The sequence below is a fragment of the Harmonia axyridis genome, chromosome 4 (genome assembly GCF_914767665.1).
Source record: "Harmonia axyridis chromosome 4, icHarAxyr1.1, whole genome shotgun sequence".
Lineage (NCBI taxonomy): Eukaryota > Metazoa > Arthropoda > Insecta > Coleoptera > Coccinellidae > Harmonia > Harmonia axyridis.
Genome location: NC_059504.1, coordinates 19,452,964 through 19,479,232, shown reverse-complemented (window position 1 = coordinate 19,479,232; position 26,269 = coordinate 19,452,964). Strand labels below are relative to the sequence as shown.

The 26,269-nt window shown below is 34.6% G+C and overlaps 1 protein-coding gene across 1 annotated transcript in view; it reads left to right on the top strand.

Moving 5' to 3' along the window:
* LOC123678506 (glypican-6) overlaps positions 1-26,269 on the top strand; it is a 127,912-nt gene that overhangs the window by 15,238 nt on the left and 86,405 nt on the right. The window lies entirely within an intron of this gene.

Genomic DNA, 26,269 nt, shown 5'->3' with positions numbered 1-26,269 from the left:
TGATCAATCGACAATTTATCAATAGATAAAAGACTCCTTTCAACTCCATTATAGAATCCGCAAATTCGTCCCCAATTCCGAGAAAGAATGTGCGATGGCCATTTTGAATAACAAGTTTTTTTCTACATCCCATCGGGTTCTTAGAAACAGCAAGGCGCTGTTGAAAGTAGCTTATTATTGCGTCGTTTCTCAGATTGGCTGTCAACAAACCACGAAGTGAAGTTGTATCCTTTTTGCTCGGTTCGAATATGGTTATGTTTTAATTGGTGTTTATAAAATAATGTCATTTAGAAATACGGTCTCAGATAAGGAAGACGCTCGTTCTGGATTTGACCTCGATTTTTTTTTTTGAGTTGATGCGTCGCAATGTGCAGAGCTTAAGTAGTTGAAGAGCTGAGATAAATCCGGATTTGACAGTTGTTGATGCGAATCGAATATGCGCTCGTTTAATAACACAAGCTATCAGGCATTTTGATGTACACCATTTTTCTGGATTTCTGGATAATTTTTGGGTTCAGAATGTATAATAGCCCTCAGACTTTGTCTATTATATTTTTTCAAGATATACTACATCTAGCATTTTTTATTTTCTACTTGTGTACATATTTCAAGTTATAGCTATTGCTATTGCCAGTTTAGAAAAATACATAGATTTAAGTATTAATTACAAAATTTCCGTACAGTCACATACATAGATAGAGGGAGTATACGCAATTTTTACATGACCCCAACATGGTTAGATTACGTTGTCGGATTGTGATATATTTTCAAATCCACAATTTTACTATATCGTTATGAATGTATGTACAGGGCCGGCGTTAGGGGTGAAACAGAGAAGCAACCTTTTCAGGCACCTCTATTTGGGGTGCTTGATTCTTGAAAACAACATAAGATTGTTCCGCTCCGCTGCGTTTGTCCACATTCTCCGCAATAAAAATCTCCAAGCCGCCTTTACTAAAACCCTCATTGAAAGAGGATTAAAATCATAATGTATTTCACAAGAAAAAAAACAGCACTACCTTCGCTTTGAAATTTTTTGTAGCCGATGTTTAGACATTTAACATATGGAAAATTCCTACAATTTTGCATTCGAAATTAGTTAGTGTTAAATGTCAAATGTTTTCAGCAGGAAACATGTTTGTAATCCCAATTAGTTTTCGAAGCTTTGCATGCCTTACCGCCCTTTGTATCTTGTGGTGTGATAGGTAGGAAATCGAAATTACTCGCGCCGGCGTTGTGAATGTATATTATATTGAATTATATACAGGGTGGCCATTTGAAAACGAAACAGACGAGATTACAGACGAAATAAAGTTTTTCGATAGAAATGCTCGGACAGGTCGATTTCTGTTTCGAGGGGGACAACTTAAGATGTAGGTTACGGACGCATAGCGCTTCAACACTTGCTGCTACAACCCCCACCCCCAATTTTTGAATAGGGAAGATGGGGTGAGTGATACCTCAATTTAAAGGTATTTTTATACTGATTTCAGCACAGTAATTGTTTTTTCATTTTATGCATTAGTTCTCGAAATATTCATGCGTTAGTTAGTTAGGAAGGAAGCCACAGTCATGATTATTTTGAAGCTCAAAATGTCGATTGTTCACAAAACACTACAAGTGCCATGAAAACACCACTTCATTTTCAAATACTTAGTTAAGAATATTTCGAGAACTAATGCATAAAATGAAAAAACAATTACTGTGCTGAAATCAGTATAAAAATACCTTTCAAATGAGGTATCACTCACCCCATCTTCCCTATTCAAAATTTGGGGGTGAGGGTTGTAGTAGCAAGGGTTGAAGCGCTATGCGTCCGTAACCTACATCTTAAGTTGTCCCCCTCGAAACAGAAATCGACCTGTCCGAGCATTTCTATCGAAAAACTTTATTTCGTCTGTAATCTGTTTCTGAATTTCTGATATATTTAGGTAGGTATCTACTTCAATATATTTTGAGTTAATATGAAACGTTGATTCACTATGAGACATAGGAAGTACATTCTTTGTGGAGAAACTCTCGAATTGAGTGAAATATCGTATCACTGATATGTTTTCATTTCTGCACGCTTCATGTCAAATTTGATAGTTCATGTTGGGGGCAAAATTTGCTTATTGAAAATAACATATGCTCCCTCTATCCATGTTTATTACTCTGAGGGGTAACCAAAAAATCCATAATGTAGAATTCCCCGAAAAATAGATCTGAGGGCTATTACAGGTTCTGCACCCAAAAATAACCAGAAACAGTAGTTAAATCGTGGGCACCAAAATATCTGTTGACCTGTGTCATTAATAAACGAATACAGGTGCGTTATCGAGTTGTCAAAACCAACTTGCCATTATCCAATTTCATTGTCTATTGTTCATTTTCTCCGGCTTCCAACCAGGCCACGGTTTGTTTCGGTTTCCGTCATTTACATATCTCAATATTGTCGGCTCATTTCAGAGCAACTTGTACCAACCATATTGTTCCGGCGTTTTGAAGAATGATGTTATAAATTTGACGTACGACGTCGTTTCGGCCTAATGCTTCTATTGTTTCACGATTTTTCTTCTTCTTTTGATTAATGGCCCGTTCTAATGGAAACAGTTTAATCAGAGGCAGGTGGGTATCAAATATCGTTTTGAATTGACGGGCATTTGCATCGAATGGCTGCTTTAGGAAGGCTGGTTCATTAGGTCTCTTAATTGACGTTTGAGAATGATATTATTAATAATTGGCCGTTCATTTCAGGGATAGTAGACAACCGGGTTCAAAATCAGTGCTTATGTGTTCTAATAAACATTAAAAATATCAGAAAAATCTATATAAACCTTTGAATTATTATACAGGGTGTTCCTTAATTGGAGGTGCAAACGAAAATGAAAATTTCCTTGGATAATTTCGAGAAAATAATCCTATAAATAAGAGCCCTCGAACGCTCTGTTTTAGAGATATTGGGTGTTACTTGTAATCCTACTCTTTTATGGTGATTATACAACATTATCGAATCATTATTAATCATTGCTAGTTGCTACTGATCGGGAAAATAAATGCAAAACCTAATAATTAATTTATTCTCCACAGCTTTTAATTGGATTTTTATATGATAATTTGAATTTTCCTGGGGATTTCGAGATATATGTTTGAATTTTTTTTTAATCCGTAGCAGATACGACAAAACTATAAAAAGCTAAGAATTTCAATACTAGATCAAAGAATCCTTTCACATTTTTTCAATGTTCCAGAAAAAATATCATCATGTAGATTGCAATCGAAATTCGCATATCACGTGATGTAAACTTCAAATTGGAATGCATGTGCCAAATTTCAGTTGAATATCTCGTGGAGTGCAAAAGCTATGAGATAAAAAACCAAATTTTAACATGCTGTATCTCGAAAACAAAGAATTTGCGACCCAAGTATCAAAGGACTTTTTTTTTATATTATCCGAGGAATCTTCAAATTTCGCTTATACCTCCAATTTAGGAACGTCTATATATTTCTTATGGGATGATTCAAAAGTCTAGGCATATCTTTCTGAAATGCTAGTTTTAGTCAAAAAAAAAGAAGTCCTTTCAAGTAAAATTATTTTCTATCTCGTATTCCTTCGGAAATACAGGCTGTAGAACTCAATTTTTTTCTTCATTAATTTTTGTGAATTCCGTATGATTAGGAATAATAAGCGTTTGAATTTTTCGAGTATATTGTATTCAGATGATTTCCAATATTTTCATGTTTTTGTTGAGTCCCTACAACGCAATAGTGGTGTAGTTTTCACTCATAACCTCTACACCAATGAGGATAGGGAGTATTTATATTCATTTCTTGATTTTCTCGACTTTTCTCCACAAAAAACTCCCTAAAAGCAGCCTGGACTTACCATTTTCGAGAAAAACTATTCTCTATCTCAACTCTTAACCGGAAACCAATTAACCTACGAATTTGGGACACTCTGTACACTCCATAGGTGAATCAGCTTTCTTTTGTCATTTACTAGTTTGGTATGATATATATGCTGTTATAACGGATAATTTTCCTTCTTAATCCTTTGTATTATTCAGCTTTACTTTCAATTCTTTCTCGGTGCCTTTGTAAGGTCTTCATGGCCGTATGTGTGATGTATGATCCTTTTATCATTCCTCCTCATGTTAAAACCGATAGATTTGTTTAATGGAACCAATAACGGTATAGAAAATAGTTTCACACGGTCACTACTGACGTATTTTAAAAACACTCTTCTAGATGTCTCTTTCGGTTGTCCTGTAGATTCCAGCTTAGGAGATAATCTCTTTGTGGTTTTTTGAAAGTCCCTAAACAGCTACGTTTTTATTCTCATCTTGTATCTTGTTTCGAACCAGTCCATTCATAGAAATTAACAATGACGTCTTTACAATGGCCAAGTTGCATAGATATGCAACTGTTGAAGGATGCGATATTTTCTGAGAGTATTCCTAAACAATGAATTGAAGATGATGGGGCTTGAATTGCATGCTAAAAATATTCTAAGGTTGAAGTGAGAAATCTGCTCGATTCATCATTATTTATGATTATGAAAAATTGAGTTGCTATCGATTCACTATACAATGATTCCAAATTAGAAGTGCCGCGTTTGAAGTAGATCAGAAAGTTGGCATATGCTTAAGGAGCACTGGAGTAGTTGAAAAAAAACCAATTGCTCTATCAATTTGTTTCAATATTTGTATTTCAGCCTTCCAATTGAAAACTGATTAGATACTTAGCTTGCTAGGTGGTTCTTAAAATTTGAAACTCTGTGGTGCTCAGAATAAGAAAGATAGGCCAAACATATGTTATATATTCGAAATCAGGGAAAAAAGAGCTACTCAAATATAGAAAGATATACAGGGTGTTCCATTTGAAAAAATCGAGTTGCTATCAATATGTTGCCCACTCTGTATATATTTCGTTTTGTGAAATCATTTTAAAAAACACTAGTCAAATTCGTGAAACTTTTGTTGAAAAATATTTTTTGCACCTCTCTTCTAGTAACAAAGTTAAAGGGGGAGTTAAATTATGATGAAAAACCCGGTACCTCCAATTTTGGAACACCCTGTACAGATTATCAGTAATAATTCATAAAAAAATTTCTGCTTCCGATTGGTTCATTGGCTAGTTTGGCAGCTGTAACTTCTCACCATCGTCCTACGCCGACGAGAACCTTGGTGCACCTTCTTCAGCATAAAAATTAGGGTATAAAACCATTTAAAACATCGTAACTTCGTAAATAGCCTTCTGACATCGACAAGGTGCACCACCGTTTATTTTTTACGGCCGGATCAACACACATTAACCTGAAATGGAACAAGGGTGGGTTCATAACGTGCACGTGCTTCTTTCAACTTCCGTTTCTAAAATTAAGCTGGCATATGTTTCCTCATTTTGGGATTGGATTACCTACATATTTTTCCATTCGTTCCTTACTTGGAATTTTGCGCTCTTGTTCCAGAGAATTTTTGTTATTAATTGTAAGGTTTTTTTTTGGTTTTTTTTCTCGTTGATTTGACAAGGGGAATCGATTCTTAGATTTTGGGAATTAGGCATTCCACAAACTATATTATACCGTATTTTGCATAATAGTATTTTGTGCAACAAGTGAGGAAAGTCCAACTTTTCTCGCGAGTGTGGAAATCGCAAACACACGAGCGAATTTTTGTTATTAATTATAAGGTTTTTTTCTTGTTTTTTTTTCTCGTTGACTTGAAAAGGGGAATCAATTCTTCGATTTTGGGAATTAGGCATTCCACAAACTATATTTTACCGTATTTTGCATAATAGTATTTTGTGCAATAAGTGGGGAAAGTCCAACTTTTCTCGCGAGTGTGGAAGTCGCAAACACACGAGCGAGAAAAGGACTTTCTCCACCTCCGAGGAGATGCGGGGAGATCCGGAGGAGATCCGGGGAGCTCCGAGGAAATCGCGAGGAGATCCTGAGGGGAGGCAATCTTTCGCCACAAAAAAATGTTCAGTGTTTACTCCCTCGGTTGAGACCATAGAACTACATATTTGTTAATTCTTATTCTATATGAGCTGGCCTCAACCATGTATCGAAAATTGGAATATAATTCGAATGAATAACCTCAAACACCAATGCTCCACAATTGTTTCAAGATGGAATTCGTGATGTTATCGAAGACATACAGCCGCAAATGTTCGAATGAGCCATGGAAAATTTTATGAAAAGGATATGATGTTGTAACCGTAGTTTTGACGGCCATTTAGTTGACACCGTCAATGGCATACCTTCCTTTTTACAATGAAATAATAGTATATTCTAAAACAAGTTGCAGAATGGGCTCCTATTCCAACACGAATGAGTGTTGGAATTGCCTTCTGCAACGAGTATTAGACGATATTTTCTCTATTTCAGTCATGTTTTGTGAAATATTTTCGAAATTTAGTGAAAAATTCAGATTATATATCCTAGTGACTTTTGTATTGTTTCTTGGCAGTTGGTGTGACTGTTACGAAAATTGACAGACTATGGAATTTGAATATGAATCGTACGTTTCGGATTTTGAAATAACTTACAATTATACGCATTAAATTCGTGAATTATGTCTGACGAAATCGATTTAACACCACCAGAATTAAGAGAAATTGCCAATAATGTTGCAAATCATTTCACTAAAGCCAAAAAAAGTTTGTTGAAATTTGATAGGATTGGAAGTCAGTATAGACAACTACAAAAAGAAAAATATAACTGAAAACGATGCTGTAATGAGTTATTTACAGCACTGTTTTTAGAACTGTAATGAACAGATTACTATACTGGAATAGAGAAACGTTCATTATTCCTCTTATTGGAATACCCTAAATGAACTTTGCACACGCAAAAGAAAGACATGTTTTTTTTCTATGAGCTATGCGGCGTTTTCACCGCATCAAAGTATCGATACTCGTTCAATTGAAAAGGGCGTAAGTTTCGAACAAAACCGATAAAACAACATTCGAACAATATCCTTACTCCTCTCGAGGTAGGTACTCAATTGTTTCACGCTTTACTCTCTACCAATCCACTGTTGGTGGAAACACGAAACTCCCAATCAACGAACACGGCAGAACATCGAAGAATCCAAGCAATCCAATGATTATAGATTACATCCGAGGCATCCACGAACACGGCAATTTTACACTTGACGGTAGATCCAGCAGATTAATTTTACGAACCATTGTTATCACGGCATGTCAATTCTCTATAGGAACTTAATAAAATCGAAGGACTTACCGACGTAATGTCATTCGTTTTTTCATTGAAGAACAATGTTCGTGAAGGGGTTTCCAATAGGAATTTAGGATGGTTATAACGGCAACACTGTATTATCTTTGACATTTCTTATGTCATCTGTGTTCAGAATAGGTTATACCCATAGAGTAATAAACATAGATAGGGGGAGTGAACGAGTTTTTACATGTCCCCAACATAGTTTGATTACGTTGTGGGATTGTGATATATTTTCAAATCCACAATTTTACCATATTATTATGAATGAAATATACTTATATGAGTGACTCCTGATTGAATATGCAAATTTGAATATTTGGAATTTCGATTTTCCCTAGTTGTCGAATTTATAGTGAGCAGAATATTCATTATTTTCTGTATCTACAATCTGTAATCCAAGGTTTGGCAACTTTTGCTCTCTTTGTGTTATCGGTTGTTTCACGTTGTTTGGAACGCTTGAAGTTCGTTTTCTGAATTTTGATATATTTAGTTATTTATTTCAATGTATTTTGAGTTAATATGAAACGTTGATTCACTTTGGGACATAAGAAGTGCATTTTTTGTGGAGAAACTCGCGAATTGAGTGGAATATCGTATCACTGATATGTTTTCATTTCCGCGCGCTCCATGTCAAATTTGATAGTTCATGTTAGGAACAATATTTGCTTACTGAAAATGATACATGCTCCCTCTTTCTTTGTTTATTACTTTGAGGTTATACTATTCCAGTGTTGAATCCGGAGATTGACCGATACCATCCGTAGATTATCACTATCTCTCAAAATCAAAACGAATTTTTGACCGAATACAGAATTATGGTACAGAATAAAGATTATTATGGTTATAACTCTGGAACCATACAACCGATTTTCCCAAATAATGTGCTTGACCAAGATATTAGCTTTATATTCTCTTATCCGGTATCTCGTAGAGCTGAAATTCGAAGCCCCTGTACATCAATATCGGTGCAGGTAAATTCCTGTTATAAAATAAACTATAAACTCTGAGTCGATGTCGATTTTAATGACTTCTGTGCTTACGCTACCGTGTTTAAGGGTTGTATACCGTACAATGGTTAGTCAAGGCGTTTTTTCATCAAGTAATGCATTCCAACTTCGAGAACTTTATGGTCGAAACATGTTCCAAGCAGAGATTTGCTGCTTATCGTATGACATTTTCTACACGGTTCATTGTTTCCAGAAGTGTACGCGACGTTTATTGAAATGACTGTACGCTTCAAAGCTCATACATGGTGAGGTTTTGTGTTCGGTTTGGGATCGATAGCTGTCAAACTCAATTGGAATGTTAATCAGTTAGAGGATTATTTTATGTTGTAGCGCACAAATTCAATAAAATTTTTTAAGTTATTCAAGAATTCAACACGATTTGTTGATTTATTGATAAATCACAACGCATATTATACAATGTTAGCAAGTCGGTATCACAAGATGTATCGGGTGTCCCAAATTTGTTGTCTAACCCTTTAAGGAAAGAAGAAAGAATGCCACATTTTCGGTCTCGATTTTCGAGAGAATTAGTTTGGTGAAAACCGCAAACGCATGAATTCGACTGTTTTCAAGGTATTAGAGAAAATTGGAAAATGGCGTGAAATGGAAAGTTCTCATAACTTCTTTATTACTTTTTTTCAGTAGAATCCATTCGTGTAATAATTTATTTTTATTGCAAGTAGTTTTGAAGTTATAATTTAACTTGTATTTTTCAAATGCGAATCATAAAACTTTCTATCACAAATAAAATCTCTTGATTTCCTTTTTCAAGAATATATAACGTGTTACATAAATTCCTCCTGTCAACCTATTTTGAAAAATATGAGAGCCAATTGAACGATTGTTGTAGACACCGCAAACATTTATCGAGAATCTAACTTGGGAATTTTTTTGAATTAAGGATCTTGGATTGTCCTGATCCTATAAGTGTAAATAACAGGAATTATTGATTCCATCTCCATCTCTTTTAAATTGCGAACAGCAAAATTCGAAATAATTCTACCGATACGTAGATTTATTGGACTATGAACTTTTATTCATAATTGATCACCCTGTATGACGGTGCCCGAGATTTTGAATTTTTATTATGAATTACTTCTCAAATGAAATCGATAAAAGAAAAATTTTAGAATTTTTCTATTATATTATTATTCTAATTTGTTCGATATCAGAAATATTGAAGGGAGCCGATAGTAAAGGTTGACTAGACTTCAAAGTTTGAAATTATTCGTTCGATTAGTTAAAGAGTTATTGAACTGAGGAAATTTTGAAGTCATCAGATGTTTATTGCTTCGGAAACCTTTTCGACCTTCCAACCTTATTTTATTTATATGCATTATTGCATATTTTTCATGACAACAATTACAGCATCCGTCAGTAACTTCGTCGGCTTTAGGAAGTTTTTTGTAGGATCTCTTCAACCCTGATATTTGATACAAAGAAATAACAATATTTCTTCGTGTCATGTAGTTCAACTACTGAACTAATACCTGGTGGAAAAATTCGAATTTTATTGTTATCTCCGAGAAGCAACCCCCAAGAAATTATTTCCATATTTTTGTTGTTGATCGATGCAATAAATGATGCTGGGTTATAAATAATAAACGAAAATCCATTAGAGACATTATGGTCTTTCCATTGACAAACTTTCTCTGAATTGTTGGTATTTTTGGCTGCAGCCCAAATTCAAAAAGAATACCAAAATAAAAAAAGAATAGAGGACTAACTGACTGAGTCAAGTCAGGAGCCTTTTTCCGTCAGCTCTCTCCGTGACATTATCCATAAAAGTATCATTTCAACGATGTTGCCTGCTTCATACAACGATTTCAAAGCGGCACCGAAATGGATACAAAATCAACCATCCGCTAAGCAAACTCGGCAAGTCAAAAAGCACCAACCGACAAAAAAAAAACCGTCATCGCGAGATGTTTGCCGCGAGCAAATCCATCTTGTACACACATCCATCTATCTTCCATAATTTAAACGTTGTAGATCTTAATAGGCCGCTGCAGCGCAAAGACCGAAATCAACACCATAATTTCCTTTTTTGGACTTTAATCTCTGCCGCGGCAGGTCCAAATTACCATTTACAGCTACTAAATTACCGATTACTCATTTGATGCAGCCTCTACGATTCTTTGTAGAGAGATTATATCACTGCCAACGTCATGAATCTCGGAGCTTTCGGATTAACAAAAGCACACAAGGCAGGCGTCTAAAATGAAATTTGTTCACCGACCCAGGAAGACCGGTAAACATACGCCTTTATCTTTATTCTATTGGTATCTACCTCAAATATTTGAGCGTAGACAACGATAAGTAGCAGATCGGTTGTGCGTTATTGATAGTTGAAATGCAACAGTTAAACCAGTAATCCAATTCGTCGTACGTGCCGAGATAAATTCTTTTTTTATCTGTTTTGAATTTAGCTTCAATATTTATTTTCTTTCTGTACTCTGCCAATATATTTGATTTGTTCCTAAGAATGCAGCATCTTACAGGATGTGCGGACACACATGCCCACAGACAGACGATCGATGGTTTGAATTCCGTTTTGCATAGAATAGTATATTCTAAAACAAGTTGCAGAATGGGCTTCCATTCCAACACGAATGCGAAATTCGAAAACGGGCGACGAAGCAGCGAATTGCAGTTACGGGCTATAGCAGCAATATTTTCAGTTGTTTTTGAGAGACGCACACGGTATCGATTCGTCTAATCCCTAAATGGTCCCAACAGCTCAAAATTTTCCACCAGCTTCACCATTGCCGGCCAAGAAGGTGCTTCATGACGACCCAAATGTGCTAAAGTTTTGCAAATTTCCACCTATTTGTAGCGAATTTTAACAATTTCAGTACGTTGTTGAAGTGTGTATCGTTTCATTCTTAGTAATGGCATAGTTTTTACTTAACAAATGTCAAAAAAAGACAGCTTCAAAGGTGACAGTTGCCGAGATAGCGAGATATTCAAAATGAAATCTCTTATTGGAAAACCCTTTATTGAAGAGATAAGATTTTATCGAGATGTTGGACTCCATTAAGAAGTATCTGAATTTATTAAATCCATGGAATTGAGCGTCCAGGGGTTACACGAACAGCCAAAGTTTTCAAATCCCATTCCCAAATGGAAATCCAATTTCCCTCGAAACTTCCTTCTATAGTAACCAAACTTTTCTCTCCAATCGTCAGCCATGGTCTGTAAAAAGTATCATCGTAGTGTTCAACTACTCCTATTACAACACGAATGCGAAATTCGAAAACGAGCAACGAAGCAGCGAGTTTTCGAACACATGAGTGTTGGAATTGACTTCTGCAACGAGTATTAAACGATATTTTCTTTATTTCAGTCAAGTTTTGTGAAATATTATCGAAATTCAATGAAAAATTCAGATTATACATCCTAGTGACTTTTGTATTGTATTTTGGCAGTTGGTGTGACTGTTACGAAAATTGACAGATTACGGAATATGAATTTGAATCGTACGTTTCGAATTTTGAAATATTTTATAATTACGCATTGAATTCGTGAATTGTTTCTGCCGAAATCGATTTAACACCAACAGAATTGAGAAAAATTGCGAATAATGTCGCAAATTATTTCAATTGATCCAAATTATATCATATTGACAATGGTCTAGTTTTCATTTTTTTGTTAAGGATTCATTCTTAAAATTTAAGTAAAATGAAACAAAAATGTGGAAGAATCATTGAAATATCTCTAGAAATGAAAAAGTTATGGGACTTTGAAGTTGCGCTTGGAAGAATAATTTCATAGTACGTGTAAGTGGCATGACGTCACACACTAGACGACTGGTATTCGCAGAGTGCTTACGAATTCATTGGTGTACAATCACTTGTGCCATTCGTGTCGTGTTTTGTTCGTTACACGATGGCTGAAATAACTTACTATATACCGAGCTATATACATACATATAAATTACTTTTTTCCCTTTTTACTTTTTACTCCTCACATAAAAATGTTTTGCCATTGATAGACTTCAACAACCAGTACTCAACTACAAACTGTTTATGAAACGTTTTTTAAATAAATCATCGTTATAAGTTGAATCATGATAAAGCAAACTCAAAAGTAGATACTTACTTGAAAAGTTTAACTCCTTTTATTTCAGCACTGACATAAGATGGATTTGAAGAAAAAAACTCCATCACTGCAAATATATCTATTTAGGGAAATTGTCTCTTTGTTCTTTCGCGAAGCCTTCTTCCATTATGGTGACATAAAAACAAAACTCGAGTTAAAACTACACTGTACAACTACAAACGGCGCGAGAGCCTTGGCGCGGCTAATTTATGGTGTAGCGATCTCAGGCAAGTGGCGTGACGTCACAGACGAGTCGGAGACCAAAGACGTTCCGCGCTAAAATAAGTAAATTTAAATCATCTATTTCTCAGTCATTTATTGATGGATTTTCAAAATTTTTTCACTGATTTATCAGTTTTGCTCTATATTTTAATTCTATCGTGTTAAATATTAATTATCAACATCACTAAACTAGTCCATTACGCATTGAATTCGTGAATTATTTCTGCCGAAATCGATTTAACACCAACAGAACTAAGACAAATTGCGAATAATGTCGCAAATTATTTAACTTGATCCAAATTATATCATATTGACAATTGATATGTGTTGAATTTTGACAGGATTGGAAGTCTGCGTAGACAACCACAAAACAAAAAATATATCATAACTGAAAACAATGCTGTAATAAGTTCATTACAGCACTGTTTTTAGAACTGTAATGAACTCATTACGATACTGAAATAGAGAAATAATTATATGTGATTATAAGCGAAATTTTTTTAGAGACGTAATGGTCTTTCTATTGACAAACTTTCTCTCACAGATGAAGTACGTTTCAATAAGCAACTTGCAAACTTGGAAATGTAAAACCGGTAATCGGGTAATAGGTATTTATGTGAGGGGGTAGATTCTGAGTAAATGTGACGAAAGAATGTGTATTGAGATTAAGTTTGTTCAAATCAAAACCAAACAAATAGGTATTACTTCGTTATTACTTAATTCTACTATTAAATTCAAAATTTTGAATTTTTGGTATCCTAGGGGGGCTGGGTCCTCAAAGCCCACCCCAGTTACACGAACAGCCAAAGTTTTCAAATCCCATTCCCAAATGGAAATCCAATTTCCCTCGAAACTTCCTTCTATAGTAACCAAACTTCTTTCCAGACCGTCAGCCAGGTCTTTCTCCAATACACGTGCTCTTCTACAACGTCGAACTTCTATTCTCTTTGTTTATTCTTCGAGCGGCTCTCGATCTCTATTTTCGTTTCGAACTAATTAACATATTTTCCACCTAGTTCGTCCTCCGATATTTCTCGTAAATATTTATGCCTCAGGTTCGTTGATTCCATAAGTTCAACCGTGGGAGAGTTCTCTCGTTGTAGTTAATTTTCTGGAAGGAAAACAAACGAAAGACGAAAGGCCGACTGACTTGTGGTTTCTTCAACCTTTAGCTCGGCGGGATTGGGAGAAGTTTTCGCGAAGTTCCTGATGGAAGAATTGATTTCGACTTGCTTGGATTGTTTGTTGAGGCTCGTATTGCCTTGTCGTATCGTGTGTGTTTGACTTTAGAATCTTGATTTTACTTCGTGTTAATTGTTGGGTTGTTGTTTTGTCTTACTGTATTGATGATTGGGATACTGTCGCATTAGCGCAACTCTTGGGGGGGGGGGAGTGGAGTTGGATTTGAAGGCTGCAACACCCTTCCCCCTCAAGGATACCAACAATTCGAAATTTTGATTTGAATAGTAGAATTGAGTAAAAACGAGTAGGGTAAATGCACTGGTTCTCGACCAGTTAACAGAAACATCGATTTCGAGCACGATTTTTTCACACATAAACTTATCAAATTTTAATGGTGTTGGTGTTCATCGATTCTTTGGCGAGTTTTAAATGATTTGTCATATAATTTGAAGCGTTCTTTCCGCATTTAACCTTTGAAATGGGAAAACATATAGAAAATCTCAATAACCTTCGGTTCTCGACCACGCCGCAGAGTTCTCGACCATTTTTGTGTTAGTTTTCGACCACTAATAATAGTGGCCGCTCCACTTGAAAATTTTATAACAAACTTTAGAGCGAGATGAGTGATTAGTACTTACTTTCGTACCGTACCATCGACATCACTACCTATCACTCAGATGAGTTTTAGATGAGGTAATCAAGTAAGAAACACTCGGAACGTAAAAAAAAATTATTTTGCAAAAGTTTCCACTTTCTATAAATATTCCAAAATAGCAACTCATACATCATTATTTGGTTATTTTGCTCGTAATATCTATTTAGAAACTAATGAGTAAATAAAATATAAAACACCGACCACCAGTGGTCGAGAATTAAGTACAATCAAATTGGTTCTCGACCGCGAATAAATAAAAGGTAGAAATAAGTGTTTCAACGTTAATTCGGTGGTCGCAAACTGATATTCAGAAAGTAGATATATGAATGAATCAGGGTATCGAAAAAAAACGAAAATGATCGAACAGAAATATATCGGTTGAAATAAACAATTATTGAAGTAACATATTGGTTCTCGACCACTTTGGTCGAGAAATAAAAGATACAAATTTTCCAATACCAGTTCGCGATCGCCGAATATTGAACAAAAAAAATATACATTTATTTGCTTCTTGATTGAAATACACTCAAAAATATATCTTATAGTTGATATGGAACAAAATATACACACATAATTCATTTAAAATAAGAAATATATTTTCTGGTCATATATCACAAAGCTCTTTTCTAAGAGAGGACGAGAAAGAACCCTTTTCTATGATAGACGATTATAAACTAATTTTTAGAGCGAAAACTTTGACCTATACCACTACTATGCAAACTATCTTGGAAGGGTAGAATGGTCGAGAACACGTACCGCGAAAATATTTTGCACTACATGATATATTTTTATTATTATTTTATCTGAAATCACGGAATGGTCGAGAACCAGTGCCGGTCGGCTAACCAGTGCATTTACCCTATTACTTATTAGTTTGGTGTTGAACAAACTCAATCAATACACATTCATTTCTCATATTTACTCAGAATTCACCCCCTGACATAAATATAGATTAGACTATTTACATTTTCAAGTTTGCAACTTGTCTATTGAAAACGTGCTTCATTTTGGAGAGAAAGTTTGTCAATGGATATACGATAACGTCTTAGGGAGTGACTCGTTTTTGAATGAATGAGTGTTACAACGAGCCTTCTCCATGAATATTATACATTATTTTCTCTAACTCACTGAATTTTTATTGATAATAATGGAATATTTCCATAAATATCGTTAAGTCATTTTTTGCATTGAGGAATTTTGGTTGTCAGAATGTTTTCAGTATTAAATTTGTGACAATAGAGTTCATACTAACATATGCTAATGAAATATAACCATGAAATCAGTATAAATTTGAGATATTCTTGCCCGATTTTGTTCCATAAAGTATGGCAGAAGTAACGGATTTGTCACAGATATGGAGTTTCTGTTGATATAATTGTTTATATTATGCAGTTTTATTTTTTCATTTATATTTTTGTATCAGTCTGTTGTTCGCTTGTTCAACACTCTATATATAATTATTATTTCCAAAATCTTGTACTTTCATATGAATACCGTTTATGATCGAAAAAAGAACCAAATTTTTCTAATTTTTATATTTTTTTTTCAGGTAAGATTCCATCACGCTAGGATTCGTAAATATCATGTAGCGAGTGAGTACTGAGTAAACCTGTATCACAATGTTCTGAAATCTCGTTTCCGATTGCAGTACCTTCAATAATTCAAGAATCAATGATTTCGATAGATAATTAGGATTTCGCAGTAAATTTTTCCAACGTAGCAACATATGATATTCTGAAATAATTCTAGAATGACTTGTTTTCTTCATCGTCCTATTCTAGAACTATAGTATAGGATCAATGCTCTATAGCAATTCATTCTTGTGCCAAATAGGCCTTACGGTTTCTGAAAGAAAATCTTGGCGTTGGATGGACATTTTTTTGTAATTCTATTTTGGATTATACAGTGTATTTCACCATTGACGTGACGCTTTTTTTTACACTTGAGCGCTGATATTTTAAAATTTTTGACACACTGTTATTAGGCTCCATTGGAGCTACATTCTCAAATTGTTTGGAGGAAATACATAGGGTGTACCAAAAAAGTGTAAATGACCAAACTTACACAAATGAACCAAGGTTTGTTTGAAGTTTCATACCTATGCTTGAAAGTTACCGTTTTCGAGATATTCCGATTTTTCATAAATCGAAGGGACTTTGGAAAAACCTGTTTACTTCTAAATGAATGAATTCATTTGAATGAGATTATGAAAGTGGAATACTGGAACAACGGAGGTAAGTACTCACTTTTTGATAATTGTTGAGAACTTTTCTGGGTGTTCAAAATGGGATGATTTATTGAATATTATACGACTTATTCGAACGTTTATATTATGCGTTTTACAGAAACGGTACATCCTATATTTCATTATCTCCTTCGGTAGAAAATTCTTCGAAGATAATACAATTTGCTGAAATGAAAATAAAATGTAGGGTATTCCATTTGGAATAAGCACGATATTAACGTTCGAATGAATCATCAATGAATTGTTTTATTTGGAACACCCATTAGAGCTCTCAATGATTATCAAAAAGTTTGTACTTACCTCCGTTCTTCTAGTATTCACTTTAAAATTCTCATTCAAATAAGTTCATTCTTATCGAAGTTATTAGGTTCTACCAATTTCAATTAATGAAAAATTGAAATATCTCGAAAACGGTCGATTTTAAGCATATAAAACTTCGAACAAACTTTTATTATTATTTATTTCATGCAATCTGAAAATTCAATAAAAACAGGGTTTCATTAGGGGTCATTTAAATATGGATCCTATGTAGTATTTCCAAATAATTTGAGAATTTACCTCCAATAAAGCCTAATGATATTGCGCCGAAACAAAAATAAAAAACGGTAATAAAGCGTCGCGTATACATTTCCGAATGTAAACTACGAAAATTTCAGGACAGGATTGAAATTTTTTCTGGAGTGATTCCAAGGGTTTTCTATTGAAAATAATAAATCGAAAACTTAAAATTCTCGAAAGAGAACGAACCTTTTCACCGCAATAAGATAATCGTTGACTATCCGCATTGCACGAAGTCACAAAGGCTGCTTCCAAGGGATCGATAACACAAACGGAATAAATTACTTACAGTTAGCTAGTTTTCCGATTGTTAAAATGTTTATATAACGTACGGAGAAGTCTGCAGTATGTATAAATAAAATACAACTTCAAATACAACATCGGGCGTTCGACGTCGTTCCAAACTTCGGAAGTAATATTTTCCAAGACTCTAATTATGTCGGAGTTCGAGGAAAAGTTCCCCAGACGAGAAAATTGATGCATATTGAATTTTTGCAGTTCAGTCGCCGATAAATTTCGATGTAATGAGGCGTCGTATTTTCATCACGTTCGTATGGGGTTAGCTTACATCAAATGTGCTTGCCAGGGACGTATACGTGGTGATAAAAATTTTCTGGAATTATTGGAGGTTGGGGAGATTGCATTTTTTTTTTTGAATTATTGGATTAGATCGGTTTCGAAGTGTTTTTCACGAATTTCACATATGTATGTCGAAGAAATACAGGGTGGTTCAACGGAATGGTTTATTAAGCGTTTATGGGTTTATAGGTTTCTAATTAGAAAATATTGAGTTTTGATGAATTTGAGTTGTCCAAGTTGATGATGTTCCTATACATTTTTTGTCCAAACCGCAAACAGTCTTATAATAGGTAGATACTAGGTATTTGCAGAATCGAAAAAAAAAATATTTTCTAAAAAAATTTTTTCTGCCGAAAATTTCGAAAAATTTAAGTTCTCATCGCCACCATTTTTTTCATAAGAATCTCATTAACCCATGAACTGTTGAGTTTTTACCCAAGGTATGGCATATTGCCGAAATTGTCGTCAAAAAGCTCCTTAATGATGCAATAATATACTGGGTTTGAAATGAGGAAGTAGTAATCTGTTTCCGATTCAACCGGAAGTTGTAGAAATCTGAAAATATTTCAGGAAGAAAGATTATTGTCTCAAACCCCAATATGCAAATTTTCAGCTCAAAATTGTAATATGCCATCTTGGTGAATCACCCTGAATATTGAGGATTGCTCATTGGAACATACGTGTCGTCCAGCTGTGAGCGTATTAAAATTTACTTTTTTGTACGCTTATGGCTGGTTCAGAAGTTGACATCTGTGAAATCCGTCTACTACATTCTAAATTAACCTCGAAATTAACGATAATAACATTGGCAGATGCGCTAATTCAGCTTTACAATTTTTTTGGCAAAATTCGAATTTATTATTCACCATAGTTGCCTTCGAGGACGATACAGCGCTAATAGCGATCTTCCAACTTTTCGATACCATTTTTGTAGTACGATTTGTCTTTCGCTTCAAAATAAGCCTCAGTTTCGGCGATTACTTCTTCATTGGCGCTAAATTTCTTTCCAGCGAGCATTCTTTTGAGATCTGAGAATAGGAAAAAGTCGCTAGGCGTCAGATCTGGCGACTACGGTGGATGCAGAAGCAATTCGCAGCCCAATTCATGCAACTTTGCCATTGCTTTCATTGATTTGTGACACGGCGCATTGTCTTGATGAAACAGAAATTTTTCTTCAAATGGGGCCGTTTTTTAACGATTTCATCCTTTAAACGATCCAATAACGTTATATAATAATGGCTGTTGATTATCTGGCCCTTTTGGAGGTAATCAATGAATATTAAACCTTGCGCATTCCATATTACTGATGCTATAACCTTGCCAGCTGACTGTTGTGTTTTTCCTCGCTTCGGATTCGGTTTCATCGTTGATGAAGGGTGTTTCTTTCCATTTTTAGTAATGGCTTAGTTTTTACTTGTTTTATTGTCAAAAAATGACAGCTGCAAAAGTGACATGTGCCCATATAGCGGACTATTCAAAATGAAACCTCTCATTGAAAAACCCCTCATTACCTGAATAGTCAGTCATTACGTAACGAAAATTCGATGTATATCGTGACAAAAAAAGAAACAATTACTATTTCCGCCCAATAACGTAAAATATCCGCATTTCAGATCTCTACCAGATTAATTTTCCCACACAACACGCGGAATTCCAGAAATAGTATATATTTAATTGCGTCCCATAACTTATAACGTCCGTCCGTCAGTTCAACAAAATGCGCTTCTACAAGAAACCGAAGGCAAGTGTTCGTCTCCAGCCTAACGACCTGCTAAAGAAACAACAACTGTGAGATAAAAAGAGGTTCATGGTAGCCGGGGACGCATATTTCAAACGGTGACAATATAATCGAATGGCAAATCTGAAAATTTAGGTAGGCATGTTTATTTGCCCATTCAGGGATTCCTTGGAAGAGCTCTTTGATGTGCGACTGAGGTCAAGAATGCACGGCCTGCTCGCCTTCCGGGGATTAGTACTGGTTAACAAGCGCTTGAGCAGTTTGTTTTTCTGAATTTTAAATGCTAATCTGCTTTAATAATTATTAATGATTACCTTAGAACGGAAATCGCCTTGTAACTGATGCATTTGTTTTGATGCCAACATTCGTCACTCCTTGTCTGACGGGACACTATAGCAGTAGCGTAACATAAGCAATTCATGCTCAAAAATAGTTACAATGTGATTTATTCATAAAAATTCTTTCGTGTTTCAAAAGGGGAAATGTTTTTCTCAGTTTAATGATTAAGCTATTGTGAAGTTATGAAAAAAGGATTTCTGCTAATGCATCCAACAATCAAAACAGAATTCTCCACGCCTATGGCTCGCACTCACAATCGGCTAGCTCGATTGTGATTGGTGACACTAAACTTCCATCTCTCTTGTATTCGGGATCGAACACAAATGTTTACTTTCTTTTCCTTCTATCTAGATTCTAAGTACTTTACGAAACAAATTCAGTGGACGTAGATTCAGAATCTGTAAAAAAATTATGTGTATGTCTCTGTGTTTGTAACGCTTTCGTAAAATCACGCTAAAGATCTCAATTTTGACTATACGGAGCTCAAATTTCGTTCAAATTTCACCGTTCCCAGAAGTCATACGAAATTGGTAGGAATCGGATTAACAATTTCAAAGTTTTCCTCAATTTTTGGAAATTTTTTGGCTTTTTGGTTGTGAACACCTTCAGGTCTCAATTTTTGAATAATCGATGTGAAATTCGCTAGGTAGGTGCTCTTCCGATGTCTCACGGAGTCTTCAGATATTTACCAGAATCGTACGGATTTTTGGAGTTATTTCCCGAAATGTTGAGTTCTGATTTCGAATATTTTTTGAGCTTTCGGTTCTAGAAAACTTTCCGGCCAACTTTGGTTCAACTCAAGAAATAAAAATCCCTCTCATAAGAAAATTTCGACGTTGCTACATCTATCATAATTGTAGAAAAATCAGGAATTTTGAGAATGTCTAGGAATTTATCCAACTTTTTTTCAATTTAACATCTTGTTAGTTCTCAAGATTGTAGCCAATGCTCCTTAAGGATATACCGACTCTCTGATCTATGTACTTCAAATGGGGCGCTTCTGGTTTAAAATCATTGGCTAAAAAAATCGATAGCAACTCAACTTTTAATAATCATATACAATGATGATTCGAGCAGGTATTTCACTTCAACCTCAGATGAGATCACAGAATCTTTTTCGGATACAGTTCAAGCCCCGTCATTCTCAAGTCATTGTTTAGGAATACTCGCAGAAAACATCGCATCCTTCAACAGTTGCATAGATGGCCATTGTGAAGACGTCATTGTTAATCTCTATGAATGGACTGGTTCGAAACAAGATACAAGATGAGAATAAAAACGTAGCTGTTTAGGGACTTTTAAAAAACCACAAAGAGATTATCTCCTAAGCTGGAATCTACAGGACGGCCGAAGGAGACATCTAGAAGAGTGTTTTTAAATTACGTCAGTGGTGACCGTGTGAAACTATTTTTTATACCGTTATTGGTTCCATTGAACAAATCTATCGGTTTCAAGATGAGGAGGAATGATAAAAGGATCATACATCACCTATATGCGGTCTGATATGAAGGCCTCACAAAGCCACCGAGGAAGAGCTGGAAGTAAATTTGAATAGTTATGTTATAACAAATCAATAGATGACATAAGGGATTTTGTCTACCTGGAGTATACAGGGTGTCCCAAATTCCTAGGTTTTACCAGGTTTCCCGGTTAAAAGAAGATACTCAGCGACGAGGTTTTCGCGACACAGTGATACCACAAACAGATTGCTCTAGAGGTTGTAGTATATGTATGTGCTACACGGTGGTTTTAAAATATTGCCATTTCCAGATATCTACTAGTTATATCTAGGTGTATTGAAATAGTTGAACTGGATATTTATAGATATTTTTAGGTAAAATCTAGTTGCGTAATTCTCCTTTTCTAGGTGTCATATATATCTCAAAAACCGCGACACCCGCAAAAAAAAACAGTACGCCATTGGACTCTACGTAAAACTTCTATAAACACCTGTTTCAATTTCTCTGCACATCTGCTATGAGAAATTTTTCAGCCAGCTTTGATTCAACTTATTGAGAAACATAGTCGTTCTCACATAAAAATTGATACATTGCCAAGCTTAAGGAAATTGGAGAAAAATAAGGAATTTTGAGAATTTCTTGGAATTTATCTTATCCTTTCAAAAGCTTAATGTATAAAAGGCTGGTCAGCAGCGCTTCTTGTGTATACAGGAGGATGTGACTCAGGTGTGATCCCCGTTGAGCGTGGTCGAAAAAGGTTAATGGTTTGGAGCCGAAGAATTTCTACATCTACCCCCCTATTAGTAATAATGCCATTATGGCATCGACCTTTGGGTCATTCCCATGCCGTATGTTCGTTCTGGCTTCGAGCTTCTTGGCCGGACTGGTTTTAATAACGCTACATCTGTTGTGAGACGACGATTGGTGTTTGAAGATGGCCGGAATTTCTCACAGACAAAAATTGGTGATTTTTCCCGAGAAAATAGTTATTTACACTGAAAAAAAAAAAGAAACATGTAGGTTATTTCTAAAATAATATACTTTTCAAATAATTTCTTGATAGCACTTTCAGAAATCGTTTCTGTCAAACTGGTGCTAATTTAATTTTTATATAACACTTTATTCATCAGCATAGTCACCTCAAAGAGTGATACATGTACTAAGGCACTTCTAACTTTTCATTACCCTTTTTCGTCTATTCGTTTGAGATAGGCTTCAACCTAGGCAATCACTTCTTCAGTAGAGCCAAATTTCTTTACCTTGGGGCACATTTTAACTATTGTTGTCGATGGAGAAGATTCTGAATAACACTTATCAAACTAATACTTTGCACAATAGTTTTCCATAAAAAAACAGTGTTTTATTAATACACGAAACTCGTTTTTATTCATTTCTCAAACAACAATAAATATAGCGTAACCTAACTTTCATATTTCAATCCGGACTTTCCGAAATTTTGACACGCATCTTTTGAAGCTTGAAAGTGGTATGAGTGACGTGTTGAACAAAAAGGTCGCCTGAAGTCATATTATGGGAATATGGAGGTTTTTTTTTGGGGGGAAAAATTATCCTTTATTATTAGAAATAAAAAATCCAAAATTTATACAGGGTGTTTCCAAATTAGATGTGAACCTTGGAGGACGTGTTAGTATGACTCATTTGCTGTCGTTTAGGTCATATGTAGTGATAACTTAAACGAAATAACGAGATATTTGAGTTCTTGTAATTTAAAAAAAAATTCTCACTCTACTTTCGTCAATTTTTTCTACCTTCTACCAAATTTTTTTATAATTATGGATTATTTAAGTAGCCAGCTAGAAGTCCGGATCTAACACAGTTAGAATAGACGAAGAAACGAGAAGATTGATAGTAAATTTCAGGCGGAAAGTAACAGCTGATGAAATAAAATGGAGCACGTGCTTGTATAAGAAATGGTGAAGGTCATTTCAAACATAATATATGAATATGTTTTCTACTGAAATATTGAGATTAATTGGAATAAAGAATATTCAATTCATTACTTTCCTTTCTTTGCATCTTTCCGTTTTTGAATCAAAATCTACTGAAAAAAAAAACTAGTGCCTGCATTCTAAAGAAAACTTTTTTAGGAAATAAAGAAGGAATTCGGCTAGTTTTCAAAATCATTTTTTCATTAAAAATTGTGGAATTCGAAAGTTGCAGGCAAATTCATATTAGAAATTTACTTATCTTTTTTTCATATATAATAATAATAATAATAAAGGTCTTTATTCAATTAATTACAACTTTCAAACCATATTAATTCTTATCCAACATCTAATACAACATAGTTTTGCTTTTTTCATACATAGCATATTCTTTTCTGAAGAAAATAATAGAAAATTCAAATCAAACTTGGTCAACGCAGAAAAAATTGACGAAAAATTAAGTGACGTGACAAATTTTTTAAAAACACAAGAACTCAAATATCTCGTTAACTGTTGTTTTTTGGTTATCACCAAATATAAGTCAAACGACAGCAAATGAGTCATACTAACACGTTCTTCACATCTAATTTGGAAACACCCTGTATAGTGCTGCACAGTTTCAGTAGGGTAAGTAGTTGACATTTGACAACCCAATAATTTGAGGATTCCGTTTATACAAATTAGTTTTGGGACTTCGTTGCATAATATGAAACTATGCATTGTATTCCTGTTAGTTCTCTATTGCGAATAAGTTGTCTACAAGTACGGAAATCTTTGTTTCTATTCAACACTGCAGTTTTCAAGGTTATTAACAGTCTATACAAACGACGGCTTTCAGTTATCTTTTCTTGTCGAAACGAAGGAGCTTTCAATAGTGAAACGTTCTTTTTAGTGTTGATTGATGGAGACAAGTCCATATTCCATTGTTAAATTGAAAGGAAAAAGTCGACGGTCCTCGTCCTACCAAGAGCATAAGGAAGTTTGCAAACTCGCCCCTTATACACATTTCTCGCAAATGCATTCTTGCAACCAAATTGGGCGCTGTGTTTCCTTTGTTACGAACATTGTTGTCGAACATTCGTGTCTTGTGAATTGTTTATTATTCCTAACATGCCCGGTAAAATGTCATTTTACCTGTTTTACTGGTGATACCCGTGGTGTAAGATCCATAAAGATAATTTCTCACTTTTATGGCTGTAGACGTTTCGTGGAAGAAATCTTAATTTCTACAAAACGGTCAACTTTGACGTTTGTGGGCGAAGAGGAGATTAGTGTTGGATCACGTTCCTGTATGAACTTGTTGGATACGGTTTTCTGGATTTAACAGATTAAATGATTGTAGGTGAGCCAATCGTTTATGTCATCTTTGCTCCCAAGTTATTTCGAGGTCATTTTCTACGAGAATTTTATATCGTTGAATTCCTTCATCCTACATATTATGCGACATATTCGTTTCGTGGCTTCTGATTAGGGCGAAGAAAATTAATTATTGAAAAATAAATATGACTTCAATCATTTGAATAATCTCATAAAATCCCATTTTGAAATGTTTTATAGACTTTTCCTTCAACTTTAATAATTTGAATGTAATCATAATAATAATAAATATAAGCAGTAAACATAATATAATAATGAATATAGACGGAGTATACACAATTTTTACATGTCCCCAACATGGTTAGATCACGTTGTCGAATTGTGATATATTTTCAAATCCACAATTTAACTATATGAATGTATATTATATTGAATGAAATACATTTATTTCAGTGATTCCCGATTAAATATGCAAATTTGAATATTTGGAATCCGATATTTTTCCTAATTGTCGAATTTATAATAAGCAGAATATTTATTATTTTCTGTATCTACCTGTTGAAATACAAGGTTTGATAACTTTTGCTCTCCAAGTGTCATCGGTTGTTTCACGTTGTTTGGCGCGCTTGAAGTTTGTTAGAAAACAAACTAGGTATTCATCTCAATATATTTAGATATGAAACGTTAATTCACTATGGCACATAAGAAATGCGTCCTTCGTGGAGAAACTCGCGAATTGAGTGAAATATCGTATCACTGATATGTTTTCATTTCCTCGCGCTTCATGTCAAATTTAATAGTTCATGTTGGGGACAAAATTTGCTTACTGAAAATGACATATGCTCCCTCTATCTATATTTAATACTCTGAAGGTCTAAATGATGAGAAAACTACATGTTCCGTTCAATATTTCATTTCAAGAGAATGTCCCACAATAATTAATCGACAACAGCAGATAACAATTTCATAATAAAATCGGTATGTCAGCAAGAGGGTCAGCATATTAATAGCTTTTGTGTGCTCGTTCAGTAATATTGCAATAAATTTGATCTATTGAGTTGTAGAACACAATCTCAATTGTAAGGTTTTCAGAAAAAGTAGTTAATTTAGATGGCGAACTCACATCTGATCGGAATATGCCTTCAATAAATATTAATATGAAAACCTACCAAAATATCAGAACGAACATTTTTTCATTTCTTGGACACTAATTCGATAATTTAATTTTTTTTCCATGTTGAAATGAAGTTGCAGTGAAAAATGGGAAATAATTTTTGAAATAACAAACTTCGTGATAAAACGAACGAAAAATTTTCTCGAATTTTCAAGTGATACAATTCTTAGTTTTTTTTTAATAATCCCTTGTGTTCTTACTTCACGACTCCTAAGTTTCAATTCAATCATATTTGCACTTGAAATTAGGAAATTTTAAACACTGTGTCCAGGTTCTGAACAGGCAGGCAATAAATTAACAATTAAAATGTAATCAAACTGTAGGGATTGACTTATATCAATATTTTCTTGCATTCTCCCAATTCTTTGGTATATTCAGTCTTTGAGTTTTGAAAAGAAACTTCCTTTTTAATCGGCAGATTCACCATCTTGGACCTTCATCTTGGGTTCATTCAGGATCTTATTTCAAACAAAATAGACTGTAGTCATGCGAATGTTCAAATGGTTCAAAATCACTATATG